The following is a 13,230-nucleotide window of genomic DNA, read 5'->3' as shown; positions in this document are numbered from 1 at the left end:
ATCTAACCATAGTCGGTTTTCAAGCCATGTGTAAAGAGAAAGTACTAATAATATATAAGCAATGATGATTACCTTATTCTTCTACACTGAACATACAGATAATACAGATAATTTTTATACACAATAATGTCACCAAGCATATAACATGCTCCAAAATTTTCAAGTAGTGTTAATTCTTAACTGTCTCAGTAATGTCATGTGTGTCCTACCTTCTATGTCCAAACTGATTGAAAACCTAACTGAATACAAACTTGTAAAATTTAAACAAATATTTGAATAGTTCTTGCTTTGTGTAAGGTTCATGCCAGTTGTTATGTCTGTGGAGTTCTCCCAAAAAGCAATTTCATCAACAAAGGAGAGAAAAAGTACAGAGGGGGCAACTAGAAAAAATAAGTAATCCCATTTGTGCTCTATTTCTATTTGATTCCACCTTCCACTTCTGTCTATAATTGTGTCCTTTGGGAGAAATAACAGGTCAAGTACAAGTTCTGGATTCATGAGTGGACTGTACATAGTAGAACACAGAAGAATGAGCAGCCAGGTGGCACAGTTGTACTGAGTAATTGTAAACTTCTGAAAGTCATGTCTGCCCTAAAATCCCTTTTAAAAAGAGGAATAAGAATGTGGGACTAACTGAGAAAGTAGCATTGACATATATACATTACCAGGTGTAAAACAGACAGCTGGTGAGAAGTTGTTATATATCACAGACAGTTCAGTCTGGTGCTCTGTGATGACCTAGAGGGGTGGGACAGTGGGAGGGGAGGGGGGCTCAAAAGGGAAGAGATATATGTATAATTATGGCTGATTTGTGTGGTTGTATGGCAGAAACCAACACAACATTTTAAAGCAATTTTCCTCCAATTAAAAAATAAATTTAAAAAAGAAAGCGAAGGAAAAGAAGCAGCTTACTATAAGCTCTTGTGTCATGCACATTGGCAGTAATGAAACCAACCAGCTACTGAGTTTAATTATTCAGCATGACATTTAGATGATAAGAGAATCATTACAAAACTCCTTAACAATTCAGCCCCCAAATTCAGCTTTCACTATTATAGAACACTTTCAAAGGCTACTGGTTTTTCTATTATTATAAATGTTAGGTGTCTAATATGTCCCTCTCTGGATATTACAACATTCTCATAGCTTTGGTATATAGATGAAGAACAACATTATGAAACCAGGTCTTCCGCATTGCAGGCAGATTCCTTACCAGCTGAGCCACAAGATATTGATTTTATGCAGTGTGATATGCTGTTAAAGAGCATTAAGTTCAGTTCAGTAGCTCATTCATGTCCGACTCTTTGCGATCCTATGGACTGCAGCACGCCAGGCTTCCCTGTCCATTGCCAATTCCCAGAGTTTACTCAAACTCATGTCCATTGAGTCGGTGATGCCATCCAACCACCTCATGCTCTGTCATCCCCTTCTCCTCCTGACTTCAATCCTCCCGAGAATCAGAGTCTTTTCAAATGAGTTAGTTCTTCGCATCAGGTGGCCAAAGTATTGGAGTTTCAGCTTCAGCATCAGTCCTTCCAATGAATATTCAGGACTGATCACCTTTAGGATGGACTGGTTGGACCTCCTTGCAGTCCAAGGGACTCTCAAGAGTCTTCTCCAACACCACAGTTCAAAAGCATCAATTCTTCAGTGCTCAGCTTTCTTTATAGTCCTACTTGCACATCCATACATGACTACTAGAAAAACTATAGCCTTGATTAGATGGACTTTTGTTGGCAAAGTAATGTCTCTGCTTTTTAGTATGCTGTCTAGGTTGGTCATAACTTTCCTTCCAAGGAGTAAGTGTCTTTTAATTTCATGGCTGCAATCACCATCTGCAGTGATTTTGGAGCCCAAAAAAATAGTCTGTCACTGTTTCCCCACCTATTTGCCATGAAGTAATGGGCCCAATGCCATATTAGTTTTCTGAATGTTGAGTTTTAAGCCAACATTTTCACTCTCTTCTTTCACTTTCATCAAGAGCCTCTTTAGTTCTTCTTTGCTTTCTGCCATAAGGGTGGTGTCATTTGCATATCTGAGGTTATTGATATTTCTCCTGGCAATCTTGATTCCAGCTTGTGCTTCAAAGAGCATAAATCTACATACTAAATTTAGCAATGCATAATGCCATGAAGAAAGATTCCATCATCGGGCTCCATTTGAAAGTTTTCTAGTCAGGTTGCCACAAAACACTAGTTTACCTTTATGAATGCTAAGCAAAATTGTGGTAAGGTCTCTTTCTCCCTAAAAGTAATTGAATAGAAGGTCAAAGTCAGTGCTTGGAAGGATCACTTTATCTAGAGAGAGACTATCAGGGATATATATCAAGATAGCTAATGGGAAAGAAGTATCAGGTGTCAATGAAAACTAATTTAGGTAAGAATGAATAGGAATATTTTTCTGTAGTCTGGATGAGAAATTACTAAATTTAAAGGTTTTTCAATTTAACTTAATTGTGACTATGCCTGCTCGTTTCATATTTGAAGATCTGGCAGGGAAAAAAATGTGATGAAATTTCAAAATTGTCCTCAGTGATTCCATGAGTCAACAGGAAATGTAAACTCTTACAATTGATGGAAAGAGTAGAGCACCCAACAGTTCAAATTAAGGAGACTTGCAAAGTAAGGTAAGGCAATTGCTCCCCGAAAAGAGCACAAAGTTCCTTTAGAGTCAGGATCCTTGGTTGATGTCAGCACTGTGACTTTCCTGCTCTCTGGTAAACCGTAGTCTGTTTGCTAGAGGTAAAGTGACCCCTTCCTCCAAATCCTCTTATACTGAGGATCAGTCAGTGGGGTCTGCAGCAAGTCAGAACACTCATGCCATCCCCAGCTCAAGCCACTCTTGCTGCTTCATTACCCCCGAAATGCCCACTGATCGTGTATCAGATAGAGAATGATTTTCAGTCTACGGCCCCTTCCTCATTAATATCCCCAAGCCCAAAAAAGAGTCATGTATATACTTTTCATTCACCTTTTCAATGATAACTGTAACATAACACCATACACATTGCATCTTATTAATATTACATTTAAGCTCTATACTCAAATTAGAAATATTCAAATTTAGAAATTCTACAGTGTTAGAAAATGTCAAATAAAATAGACTATTCTCACTACCTTCTGTATGATGTGTCAGTGTGATGTGCCTCATCTGTTTTTCATCAAGATGTCAGTTGCTTTCAACTGACGCATCTTCAATCTCTGGACCAGTCGCCTGATGGCTAAATCTGTTTACCACATTGCTGCATCTATCAACAGAATTCCAACTCTATCTCTGGCCTCCCTCTATCTCCATAATGCTGAGTCCATATACCAGTCCAAGAGTCACATGACTAAGTAATGTAAGAAGAAAAATATGGTCAGACTCATTCTAGGCATTGAAGAAGCCGCTATGCCTATCAATAAACAAGAATAATTGGCCTCCCTCAAAGCAACTTCACTTCTTCAAAACTCATGGCCATTGCAGGCAGCTTAACAAATATAACCTCTGGCAGCTGCATGACAGATCCATGCATCTGCACTTGGATACATATACACAGGCTGCTTTCCCATCTGTCGGATATGACATATGCCAGTTGATTGGCTTATAGTAGGCTTGGAGAAGAGTCAAAGAGACTGTTGGCATGCACTTCATGTCTATTCATATTTCATTTTTTCCCTTTGCTCCAGGGCTTTTGGTCTTTCCTCTTTTGGATCCTGCCTACTAAATTATTTATTCAACTTCAAGTGGTCATTTGTCGCTAATAGAGCTAAGATTTTGTGAACATATATGTTATACTTAATCCAAACTGCTTAGATGTCAGTCATCAACTTAAATTAGCCGACTTCATTTTAGTTGCAAGTCTATCTTGAATTTCACATGTTAAAAGTGAGCTGGGATCAGGTAATGGGAACTTAGCAAAGTACAAGTTCATCTGAAAGTAGCCAAAGGATTTAGGCAGAACTATATAGTTGGGTGGCAGTAAGGGATTCAAAACAAAAATTCATAGCCTTTGTTAAAAATGTATTCAGAATTTCAAGATGGCAACTTCAGATGATTAAAATATATATGGTCAAATTTATTTAATTTAATAAATTTAAATAAATTTATTTTATTAAAATAAAACTTCCAAACATGGGGTCCCGTGTCACTGTGAAGGTTGTACACCCATGAAGACAGCCCCAGATCTATGGAAGAAAACATGAGATATTTTGCCATTTCTTTCAACCATTAAGCTACTTATTATAAAAACTAATATGTTGACAGTATTTTCTTCATAATCTATAGTATTTTCAACAAAAGTTTCTATTTACAGTTTACAAAGTTTTTTTTTTTCAACTGTTCTGAGAGAATAAGCTTTGAAATTCTACTCAGAGCATAAAGTTTAATGAGGTTTTGAAGTATAATTGCCTGCCACCTCTCTTGCCTTTCCAAATCCACTATAAATACTAAAATATGCAAACAAAGCTGGTAAATGATAAATCCATAGCTAACCTTGAACTTAGCAGTGAATCTTGAGCTTAGCAGTGAATACCTGCCACTAACAAAAGCTATAGGTGCCAAAGTCTATGAATAGCATGGCCATTGTACGATGTTCTCTGTGATAAAGCAGCAATCAACATCCTAAAGAGGAAAGCATGGCACTCTATTATGACCCACACCACTAACCAAGTTTTATCTAACTGTGTCCTAAAGACAAAAGACTAAAATTTTCCACCTTCCATATTTTTATTCAAGCAAAATCAGATTCCTATAAATTAAAACTGGAACTCACAAGACCAAACACCAATAAAATTATATTTTACTAAATTTTTAAAGATAAGAGCAGATCAGTAACTTCAGTTACTTCACATTTCTTTATCTCAGTTTATTCTCAGGATATCTCTCAAATAAACACCTATCCATTTTGAGCAAAGTGCTTTGTCCAACAGATTGACCATGTTAGATAGAAAAGTTGCTACATTTGGCAGAACTAAAAGTGACCATAATTGATCACTTTACATGGTAAATATAACATTCCAAAGACTTTGTGATAATCTGATTACTAATTGCATCTATAGCTATATGAAGAGGAAATCATGGGCATCTCTGCTAAAATAAAACCAGAGACTAGAGAATCTTCTGGACTTGGAATAATTTTAACTAATATTCTTTTAAAAATGGTTATGGAAATGTTAAATTATTTATTTCAGTTAACATACCATATTTACATGTTTTCAAATGATTCCCCTTCATAAGACTAACTCTAAAAAATATATTTGAATACAAAAGCTTTTAATAATTTATTTCTGGCTGTCTCCTCCACTTCATATCAGATCTTCCTTCTCCCAATTCAGTTCATCCCCCCTACTGAGGATATCATGCCATCATTCTTCCAATCATAGATCTGTTTAATATCTAAGCCATCTTGGGCCATTTTCCATTCTCATCCTTTGTAGTCAATACAACTGTCAACTCTTCCTTCTTTATATCTATCTCTTCCCTTTCCATTTCAACTGCCCTAGTTTTAATCCTTATTATCTCTTACTCTAAATGTTAAAAAAATCTTTTGATTCTTTTTGCCTCCAACCATCTAGTCCTACAAATTAATCTACACATGTGTGTTATGTTAGTCACTCAGTTATGTCCAACTCTTTGCGACCCCATTGACTATAGCCTGCCAGGCCCCTCTGTCCATGGAATTCTCCAGGCAAGAATACTGGAGGGGGTTGCCATTCCTGTCTCCAGGGGATCTTCCTGACCCAGGGATCAAACCCAGGTCTTCTGCACTGCAAGCTGATTCTTTACCATCTGAGCCACAGGAATCTACACATGACAACTGATTAACCATCCCACAACATTTGTTTTATTTTCTCTCTTCAGTAATCAAATAATCATCATTTAATAAATTCCAAATTTCTTAGCTTGATATTTGGTATGGTTCCTTCAAATTTAGTTTCTAAGCCAGATTGTCTACCAGTCTCCTGCTATAGACACTTTAACATAGTGTTTAAAAGCACGGGCTGGGAATTCCAATTTCATTACTGCAGAAAGGAGCAATATTATCCCTTTTTAAAAGAGGAAAATATGAACTTAAGAATGTAATTTCCCCTAGAAGAAAACAAACTTTTATTAAAAGAAAATTTTAAGGCAAATCTCTTAGAACCAAAAGCACTTTTTCTCCCAGATAAGTACTATGAAATGCCTTAATCACTGCTATTAAGAAAGCTGAATCTATAAGCTCTGAAACTAAAGTACATTGATTTACTGATTAATCAAACTGGCATGACATTTCCAAATAAGACTAACCTCAATTTTGTTCTACTATTCATCCTTAATGGTGTGTTCCTGTGAGGAGTTTTCTGCCACTCCACATAAAGATTCTCTTACTGGAAAACTATCTTTTTAAAGGATCCCTATATACACACCCAAAGTGTAAATCTGTATGTTTATTCAGGCATTGAAGTCTTGTTGTTTATAAACAACCATTGCTTTTACTCTGATACTTTTATAAAATGAATTTCCTCAAGAAGATTCTTAAAAAGGACTTTGTACAAGTATATTTCTGATAATTTTTAGGTTATATCACTAAATTGGCTAAGAAATTATAAAACCCTCATGGAAAACCTAACAACTTCACCCAGATCAACAGGGATTAATTATGTGAGACTGAATGTATTGATAAATATTATTCATAACTTATGACTTTTTCTGTAATACATTGGTTTCACTCTTCATTTTCTACCAAAAAAAAAAAAATCTTTCCTCTTACACTACAACCTATAACAAGTTGATAAAGTATACCTTTGTAAAGAAAGATGAAACATTTCGCTTCCCTCTCTACCTGATCTTTCTAGAACTTGGCTTCTCCAGCTGGCTCACCTGTGAACTTGATGGTTTATTGCAACCAAATTAAAACTAGTTACACTAATCATTGTTTTATTATGCTTTCTCTTATTATTTTCAAATTATTTGTGCCTGTACCTCTCTCTGTTGGACTAGGACTTCATTAACATTGCTAACTGTATTACTTATATCCTGTTTCATAAGATTGGTATCTCTTATGTTACCCAATGTGTAACCAGACCACTGACAAAATTAATGATGTTTAAACATATTAAGAGAGTTGATCATATATTTAACTCTACACAGAATATTGTAATAGTGCCACTCCAGATATGGGAAGAAACAACAAAGGAAAACACTCCCTAGGTCATAATAGACTAATAAGACAGGTGATCCAGAGAATTTTAGATTATCAACAAGGCCTGACCTAAAAATTAACACATTGAGTGGCCTATCAATAGAATCTTTATCTAATCTGGAAATAAGCCTTCCATGGTACAAAATCAGTCATGAAATGCCTCCCAAACATTGGTCAAATTTATGACCAAGAAGAGGCCCTGTGGATGAAGAATGTCACCTACCATATCAGTAAGTAAAGGATGCTGTAGCCATTAAGATATCAGTCACTGAAGCCACCCCCAGCCATGAACCCTGGGGGATTCACAGCAGCAAAAAGCAGGATACTGATCTTAGGTAGTTAGGGTGCATATCAAAGATTTGATTTCAATGAGCCCAAAGGTGCTAGAAAGTGAGGGAATGGAAAATTATATTCTATGCAAAACAAAAACAAAAAGAAAGCTGCATCAGCAATACCTGTATCAGACAAAACAGACTTTAAAAGAAGGACTGTAACGAGAGACAAAAAAGGCCATTACATTGTAATAAAAGAATCAATCTAACCAGAAGATATAACAATTATAAATACATATGCACCCAATATAGGAGCATCTAAACACACAAAGTGAATAACAGTATTAAGGAAGAAACTGATGGTAATAAGATAAAAGCAGAGGACTCTAGTACCCCACTTACATCAATGGACAGATATTCAGACAGAAAGTCAATACGAAAACAAATATTTTTTATGTATTTATTCAATGATCTGAATACATACATAAAAAACATTTCATCCAAAAATTGCAGAATACACATTCCATCCAAAAATTGAAGAATACACACTCTTTTCAAGTAAATATGGAAGATTCTCCAGGATAGATCACATGCTAGGCCACAAGACATATCTCAGTAAATTAAAGAAGACTGAAATTATATCAAGCGTTTTTCCAAATGCAACCACATGAGACAAGAAAACTGCAAGAAGAAACTGAGAAAAAAATAAATATGTGAAGCCTAAACAGTATACTACTAAATAATTAATGGCATTGAAGAAAACAATGAGTAAATAAAAAAAAATCTCAAGACAAATTAAAATGGAAATACAATAGGCCAAATCTATGTAAAAGTACTAAGTAAAAGTACTTCTAGAAGGAAGTTTATGGCAATAAAGGCCTAATCCACAAATCAACAAAAATCTCAAATAAATGATCTATATTTACACCAAAAAGAAGTAGAAAAAGGAAAACAAATAAGGATATAATAAAGATCAGAGCAGAAGTAAATGAAATAGAGACTAAAAAGAGGGACAATCAGTGAAACTAAAACCTGATTCTTTTAAAAAATAAATAAAATTGATAAATTTTTAGCCAGACTCATCAAGAGAAAAAGAGAGAGAACCCAAATAAATCAAATCAAAAATGAAAGAAGAGAAGTTACAAACAACACTGCAGAAACACAAAGAATCATAGAGGTCACTACAATTATATGCCAACAAATTGTAAAACCCAGAAAAAAACATATAACTTCCTAGAAACATATAATCTCCCAATACTTAATCAGGAAGAAATAAAAATATTAACAGAGCAATTACTAATAACAAACTTAAGTCAGTATCAAAAAACTATCAACAAACAAACCTTTAGAACCACAGGGCTTCACAGGAAAATACTACCAACCATTTAAAGAAGAGTCAACACCTAAGTTTCTCAAACTATTCCCAAAAAATTGCAAAATAATACTTCCAAATTCATGCAATGAGGTCAACATCAACCTGATATCAAGACCAGAAAAAGACACAACAACAACAACACAATTATAGGTGAATATCACCGATAAAGATAGAAGTATAAATTTTAAACAAAATATTAGCAAATAATACATTAAAAGAATCATACACCATTATCAAGTGGGATTTATTCCAGGAATGAAAGAATCATTCAATATCTATAAATCCCTTGATGTGCTATGCCACACTAAAATACTGAAGAATAAAAATCATACAGTTATCTCAATAGATGCACAAAAAGCATTTTGACATATGTTCTGACATACATTTAGGATAAAAAATTGGTGTAGAGTAAACATACATTAACATAATCTACATATGACCAACCCTCAGCCAACAACATACACAAATGTAAAAAGCTGGAAAGTTTTCCTCTAAGGTCAGGAATAAGACAAGGATACCCACTCTCATCACTTTTATAAAACATATGGTTGGAAATCTTAGTCACAGCAATCAGACAAGAAAAATAAATAAATAAAAGGAATCCAAACTGGAAAGAAAGAGGTAAAAATGACTCTACCAAAGGAAAATTATTAGATCTTACTAGATCTAATAGCAGGATACATAATTAATATACATAAATCTGTTCCATTTCTATACACTGATGATGAGCTATCAGAAAGAAAAATTAAGAAAACAATCACACTTACAATTTCATTAAAAATAATAAAATACCTGTGAAAATAAATTTAATCAAGGAAGTGAAAGATCTGTATCCTGAAAACTATAAAAAATAGATGAAAGAAATTAAATATGACACAAATAAATAGAAAGATATACCATGCTCATAGATTGGAAGAGAAATACTTTTTTTTTTTTTTGAGAAATACTTTTTAAATGATAAAATCTACTCAAGGCATTCCACAAATTAAATACCATATATATCAAAACATTAACAGCTTCTTTCATAGAACTAGAACAAATAGTTCTAAAATTTGCCTGGAGCAGATAAACTCCAAAGAGCCAAAGCAATCTTGTGACACAAGTACAAATCTAGAGAAATCATGCTCCCCAATTTCAAACTACATTGCAAAACTATAGTAATTAAAAAAAATGGCATTGGGATAAAACCAAGCATGTAGATTAATGGAGGACTTCCCTGATGGCTCAGTGGTAAAGAATCTGTCTTCAGTGCAGGAGATTCAGGAGACATGGATTCAATCCCGAGGTCTAGAAGATTCTCTGAAGGACGGCATGACAACCCACTCCAGTATTCTTGCCTGGAGAATCCCATGGACTGAGGAGCCTGGCAGGCTACAGTCCATAAAGTTGCAAAGAGTCAGACATGACTGAAGCAACTGAGTTTGCAGGCACTGATTAATGGAACTGGATAGAAAACCCCCAAATATAACCATGATTATATTGCCAATTAATCTACAACAAAGGAGGTAAGAATATACAATTGGAAAGTGTCAGCCTCTTTAACAAATGGTGCTTGGAAAACTGCAACATGCAACAGAACCAAACTGGACTAATTTCTCACACCTTACACAGAGATAAACTCAAAATAGATTAGAGACTTAAATCTAAGACCTGAAACCATAAAACTCCTCTTTGATATCAATCTTAGCAAAAATTTTTTGGATCTGTCTCCCTAGGCAAGGAAAAAAGAAGCAAAAATGAACAAAGGCGGCTACATAAAACTAAAAAGCTTTCTCCATAAAGACAGAAATAGTTAACAAAATGAAAAAGTAGCTTACTAAATGGGAAAAGATATTCTTAAATGACATATCCAATAAGGGATAAGTAATCAAAATATACAAAGAATTCAAACAACTCAACATCAAAATAACAAACCCAATTGAAAACTGGCCAGAGGACCCCAATGTACATTTCTCCAAAGACATCGTACAAATAACCAACAGACACATGAAAAGATGCTCAATATCACTAATCACCAGGGGAATGCAAATCAAAACCACAATGAGATACCACAGCACACCTCTCAGAATGGTTATAATCAAAAATACAGCAAGCGACAAATGTAGGCAAGGATGTGGAAAAAAGAGAACCCTAGTGCACTGTCAGTGAGGTGGTACATTAGTGCAGTCACCAAGGAAAACAGTATGGAGGTTTTTTAAAAAAATTAAAAAGTAGACCTACTATAAATTAGGCAATTTTGCTTCTGGATATTTACCCAAATAAAACAAAATACTAATTCAAAGAGATACATGCACACCAACTTACACTGCAGCATTATTTACAATAGCCAAGATATGGAAATAAGTGTCTACCGACAGATGAATGGATAAAAGAGATGGAAGGGAAGAGATCAAGATGGCAGAGCAAAAGGACAAGGAGTTCACCTCCCCCACAAACACATCAAAAATATATCGACATTGTGTTGGTTCTTTATTGGACCGGAACCTGGTGGTCCGGAGTCAACGACGAGAAAGTGAAAGAAGAAAAGAGGCTAATATTCCCTGGGTTACGCAGCCGGCTTTCGTGCTCCAGGGAATCAGCCAGAAATAGATAAAGAGAAAGAGAGGAAGAGAAAGAAAGACACGGGGACCAAAGCTCTGATGGAGCAAAGGGGTTTTAATCAACATGGCACGGGCATATATACTGTCTTCAGTTCAGTTCAGTTCAGTCGCTCAGTCTTGTCAGACTCTTTGCGACCCCATGAATCGCAGCACGCCAGGCCTCCCTGTCCATCACCAAATCCCGGAGTTTACTCAAACCCAGGTCCATCGGGTCGGTGATGCCATCCAGCCATCTCATCCTCTGTCGTCCCCTTCTCCTCCTGCCCCCAATCTGTCCCAGCATCAGGGTCTTTTCCAATGTGTCAACTCTTTGAGTGAGGTGGCCAAAGTACTGGAGTTGCAGCTTCAGCATCAGTCCTTCCAATGAACACCCAGGACTGATCTCCTTTAGGATGAATTGGTTGGATCTCCTTGCAGTCCAAGGGACTCTCAAGAGTCTTCTCCAACACCATAGTTCAAAAGCATCAATTTTTCGGTGCTCAGCTGTCTTCACAGTCCAACTCTCACATCCATACATGACCACTGGAAAAACCATACCCTTGACCAGACGGACTTTTGTTGGCAAAGTAATGTCTCTGCTTTTTAATATGCTATCTAGGTTGGTCATAACTTTCCTTCCAAGGAGTAAGCGTCTTTTAATTTCATGGCTGCAATCACCATCTGCAGTGATTTTGGAGCCCCCAAAATTAAAGTCTGACACTGTTTCCACTGTCTCCTATCTATTTCCCATGAGGTGATGGGGTCAGATACCATGATCTTAGTTTCCTAAATGTTAAGCTTTAAGCCAACTTTTTCACTCTCCTCTTTCACTTTCATCAAGAGGCTTTTTAGTTCCTCTTCACTCTCTACCATAAGGGTGGTGTCATCTGCATATCTGAGGTTATTGGTATTTCTCCTGGCAATCTTGATTCCAGCTTGTGCTTCTTCCAGCCCAGCGTTTCTCATAATGTACTCTGCATATAAGTTAAATAAGCAGAGTGACAATATACAGCCTTGACGTACTCCTTTTCCTATTTGGAACCAGTCTGTTGTTCCATGTCCAGTTCTAACTGTTGCTTCCTGACCTGTATACAGGTTTCTCAAGAGGCAGGTCAGGTGGTCTGGTATTCCCATCTCTTTCAGAATTTTCCACAGTTTATTGTGATCAAGGTAGTTATTCTCAGCAAAGATAAAGTTTAAAATTCCAGACTTACAAAACACAAGGCGATCCCTATTAAAGAAAGAAGAGGGTACTTATCACCATAATGAGAAACTAAGAAAGGAAATGCCTGGATTCCTCTTAATTCCTCTCCTCTTAATTCCTGAATATTCAGGAATTGATAAGGGCCAGAGGGTTCCTGACAGATCCAAAACAGCACACAGGAAGCCTCTTGTTAAATGCTTCCTGATACATTTGGAACAATTTCATGGAAAACGAACTGGAAACTACAAAAGAACTTCTATAAACCAAGGCTGAAACACACACAGTTACGTAGCACTGGAAGAAAAGCATCAGGTCAGGACCTGTACATCTGGGAGGAGATTAAGAGGCAAAGAGACATCACAGGGGCAGATACTCACTTTGTGAAGTCAGCAAGTCAAGTCACAGACTGGGTGTTCTAGTTCTAGGGTCCTGCACATAATAAAAAACCCCATTGGCTGCTAACAGAATGGCTGGGACAGGTAGAAAGACTTATGAAACTAGATTCCACTCAGGAAGAGTGCATGGTCCTGACTTGCCTCCAGGCAGGGCAGAGAGGTCTGCCCTAGCAGCTGCCACTTCTCTATACTTCCCAGTTCAAGCCAAGCAAATTCCCTGGCCCAAATCACTCCACATCCTTC

At 36.3% G+C, this 13,230-nt stretch overlaps 1 protein-coding gene across 6 annotated transcripts in view; it reads right to left on the bottom strand.

Annotated features, from left to right (window-relative positions):
- Positions 1-13,230, bottom strand: part of CTNNA3 (catenin alpha 3) — a 1,829,362-nt gene that overhangs the window by 1,351,177 nt on the left and 464,955 nt on the right. The window lies entirely within an intron of this gene.

The sequence above is a fragment of the Cervus canadensis genome, chromosome 8 (genome assembly GCF_019320065.1).
Source record: "Cervus canadensis isolate Bull #8, Minnesota chromosome 8, ASM1932006v1, whole genome shotgun sequence".
NCBI lineage: Eukaryota > Metazoa > Chordata > Mammalia > Artiodactyla > Cervidae > Cervus > Cervus canadensis.
This window is presented reverse-complemented; position numbering and strand designations above follow the sequence as displayed.